Consider the following 4,812-nt stretch of genomic DNA (forward strand, 5'->3'; position numbering starts at 1 on the left):
TAACCTTGAAGTTTCATTAAGAAATTTTTTTAAAAATAAGTTTATTTTCAACTTTTTCGTTCATGTATTAAGTAGTACAGTAAAACCTGTGTAATATGGAGCCTGAATAACGTGGAAACCTGACTTTTATGGAAAAATTTTACGGTCCCGGCGAACCATATGTAGTTTTAAATACATCGTTCCCTGAATAAGATGGAACCTGTTTAACGTGGAAATGGAAACAATATTTTGTCATGAACCTGTATATCATGGAAATTTGTACATGTACTATTTTAAAATTATCAGTCAATGAATATAATCTATATCAATTATATAGATTATTTCGTTGCAATAAGTTTATTTTATCGATAAGTATCGTAGTAGTGTTCTGACGTAGACTGCGTATAGACGTATATTCAATATGACGTCCAAAAATAAATGTTTAACACTAAATGAAAAATTTAGTTAAAATTTATAAATTTATCAAATGTTCGTTTAGCGTGGCTTCCAGCTAACACAACATCACTTATCCAACCAATGGACCAAGGAATTATTTATTCGATTAAAGCAAACTATCGTAAAATGGTTTTACAATCATTATTAGCAAGTATGGATAGTATAAAAAGTGTTAATGAATTTTCTAATAAAGTTAATGTACTAGATGCAATTTATTGGTTGAATAAATCTGTAAGCTTAATAAAACCAGGTACAGTCAAAAAATGTTTCATAAAAGCCGGGTTTAATTTAGTTTTGGACCAGCCAACAGATGCCATTAACGATAACGATAACGATTTTACATTGCTATGTTCCACAATAATTGAAAAATTAGATAGTGATGAATATGTTAACATCGATATGCATTTATGTAATAATGATACTGATATTATTACTGATACTACAGTGAAACCTTGCACTTCAATAGACGTTGAACAATCCAATTCCGAAGACGAAACAGATTGCACGGCAATGATATTATTAAAACGTATAAGAACGCCCTCCATGAAATAAAACGATTAGAAATGTTCGCATTGGATCAAAATAATGAAAATGAACTTCTTGAATCAATTCTCAACTTGAAAAATTTAGTAGAAAAGAAAATGGCAAGTCAAATAACAAGACAAAAAACATTGGATGAATTTTGGAGTAAAATGCAATAATAAATAATATGTAAAATATATGAAATAAATGAATTAATAATAAATAATAAATGATGTATATTTAATAAAGATCTACCTATCGTGAATTTTTTTTTTTACAATCCGCATTAAATGGAAACCTGTCTAAAATGGAAAAAATATCTGGTCCCAACCGTTTCCATAGTGCATAGATTTTACTGTATTAGCAAAAGCATGTTTTAAATGTTTTTTTTTTTATATTAATTTATTCCATAAGTAAATTATGATTAATAGATAGATTACGTAGAGATCACCAAATGGACAACGCATATAATATCAATATTTTAGATGTTAGAACCGCAATCTAAGATTAAGTCTCGTAACTTTTCCTATATTTGATCTTCAGTACCCTTTGAACTTTACTCGTAATCTATACCTGCCACAAGAAAGTCTGAAACTCTGCCTGATCAATGAACGTTTCTTACATCTATCATATTATAGATCTTAAAGTTCAAAAGTGAATCACGTTAAAAAAAATGAAAAAGATAATATAATACGAGAATTAGTATAATATTATTAACCATGTGACGAGACAACATTTATTTCATTACATAATATAGTATTCATACTGTACGCGCCATTTGGTGATCGATAGAACATTATCATTTTTCGTTAAAATTGCGCGTCGTTTCTGAATTTATGTAAGTACTATACTAAAACCTAGGTTCTAAGAGCACCCTGGCGCGTGGCATAGTTTCAAGACCACGGCCATACACAGATTTTTTTCAAAAATCTTAAATCAAACCAGCATAATTAATATTCTTAAATATCTTTATACACAAAAAACTCATCAACATGGGTCATCACTCATCTGAATGTGTCAATGGTATATAGTCCACAATATGAAATTATGTACAACCCCGCAGTCATTTAGCATAACTACATTGATGAGCAAGGCCTCGAATAGCATAAATACCAGTCGATGACTGTGTAGAAACGATTCTAGCCACTGAGGTGAAGAAGTCTGGAATGACCAGATCCAATAGTGTGGGATGCGTATTTAGATTTAAAATCTGCGGGAATACAGCAGTTCAATCAGCGGGTAAAAAACGTCTGTACTTTAACAAATTAAATAGGTATGTCAGCAATATACTGGCTTCAAAACAAATAAACCCTCCACCCAGCCATGTATTGTGACGTAAGCATTTTTCATTGGTCCGCCAATGCCGAAGACTCAACCACGTCCGCGGCACCACCACTAAACCGCTCAACCTGTTAGAGAAATGCTTACGTCACAAACATGCGTATGATGAGTTGCTGACATACTAATTTAATGTGTCATGGTACGACGTATCTTACCCACTGAAAGAACTGCTCTACTTCCGACCGCCTTCGACTCATACATACCCCAACTCACTTAATTTTGATATTTTATTTATATTATATTAATTATAAATCTATTATATTGACTAGGTAAATTATCATTTTGGTTTTTTTACTTAGTTCTTTTTTCGTATACTTATGAACCTTAACAATCCAGATTTAGATGACAGTTTTCAAAAAGGTATAGAAGAAAATTTAAGAGTTATGCAAACAAGTGGGTCGGGCAAAGAAGTGGAACTGATGCGGATAACGACAAAAAAAACATTGTTCGAGAAACCGCAATAAGCTAATTGGGGAATCAAGTAACATACTAAGAAGCGAAAAAAAGAAAATATTTACAAAACATACTTAATTAGGCAGTACAAGAATGCTAATAATAATAAAAAAGTTCTATATACAAACGTTAGCTTCTTAAGAAAGGAATATAAATATTCCGAGAAAGCTCTGAAAAATATGATGGAATGCTAATCACATCTAAAGAGTTGATACCAAATAAACGGCCGAAATACTTTAATCAGTTATTTAACTGTAGACTAGTTTGAGGTAAAGTGATGTTTTATCACCCTTTGGATTGTGTAAAGATGAAACCACAGGAAATGGATTGTAAAAAATGGAGATCTTAAACAGTTATTCCAAGTGCCTGATATAATTAGAGAAACAAAAAACGGATACTCCAATGGACCAGACATGCTGATTGGCATATTAGAGCAATAGAAAGGGTAGATTAGCATAAATTGTGTTTGACTATATGAACTCAATAACAAATTGCAGAAGAGGGAGAAGAAATAAATTATATCATCGTGAAATTAAGATATTTGAACGAGTCAAGAATTTTGAACTTTACAATTTTGGAAACGAAATTCTCATACTTAAAGAAAGACTTAACAAACAAAACGTACTCCAGTGCTTATGATCTTTGACTAAAATGTCTATTTAACTATAATTATTGGTCATTGAAGATAATGGACGAAATAAATTATTTAATACTATAGTACAATCTGGAAATCACACACAGAATAAAATACCCATAACATTTTAATAATATAATAACAAAACAAAAATGTACGTACCAAGCCAATCTTGAAAAAAAATACATAACAAGAATGAATTACTATAGAAAATATTTATATAATTTGGATAGCATTGATTAAATGCTGAAAATATCATTAATTTATATACCTAGTTTATGGTTATTTAGAATTAAAACGTTATCCAAGCTTTGTGTGCTTTGTGTTAATCGTTCTTTAGCTCTAAAACGTTATACAAGTTTTGCGTTTATCGTTATTTAAAATAGCGTTAATATCTATTCAATTTAAAAATAATAACCAATGCGGGTAAGCAATGGCTCTGATACGGAATATAATGTAATCAATTCTCAGATTGTTTGCATGAAATAAATGTTTCTACGAAACCAATTTATTTTAAAATATTTTGTTTAGCGTAATTTGTTGGCCAATGATATTCTATAAATTACGTTTTGCGTTATGTTTTGTTTAATGATATATATATAATATATATTGTTAATCGTTGTGTTTTGTTTTGCAGTATTTAACTATTTTTGATTATGGCATTCCGTTATAACTACGTCTACAAATTTCAATCGTTTTTTGTCATATATAACATTATTAAAACTTTGCATGCCCTGCATAGGTACAGTAAAAAACACAAAAATTACGTACTTTTTAATTTATCTAGATAATCAAAAAACAAATAGGTTTGATTAACTTTTTATTTTTTTATTAATTGGAATACAACTTATTAGCCATAATATGAAAAAGATGGGTAAGTAGACACTGATCTGATGTACAGTATAGGTGTCTAGGAGGCCGCTAATGAATGTGTTAAATTTGGATTTACTATAAATCATTATAATATAGGTTAATTATAAGAGCCAAAATTACTAAATAGATTCACTTTTTCTACCGGAAAGGATAAGAACCTAAATAGAAAATCAAAGAGCTTTTACAGTCCCAAAACGCGAGGACTGACACAAAAAAAACACACATACATCATTGTAAAATCGATCCTTTCAGTATCCAAAAATAATATTCATTTAAATTTATTACTGTCATTATATATAAAAAGGTAGAAGTAATACATTACAATAACTGTTTATTGATTTGAGACATGAGACATAACTATATTTTAGCTATGTCACGTCTTGCTGACTCCATAACTTATGAAATTATGAAACATGTGAAAATATGATAAACTTAACTTACTAATATCATCTATAAAAAGTTATAAATATTATTTAGTAGACAATATAATAACTATTTATAGATTTGAGACTGAATAAAAAACTATATCTTAGCTATGTCACTCCACAACTTAT

Source organism: Acyrthosiphon pisum, chromosome A2, assembly GCF_005508785.2.
Source record: "Acyrthosiphon pisum isolate AL4f chromosome A2, pea_aphid_22Mar2018_4r6ur, whole genome shotgun sequence".
Taxonomy (NCBI): Eukaryota; Metazoa; Arthropoda; class Insecta; order Hemiptera; family Aphididae; genus Acyrthosiphon; species Acyrthosiphon pisum.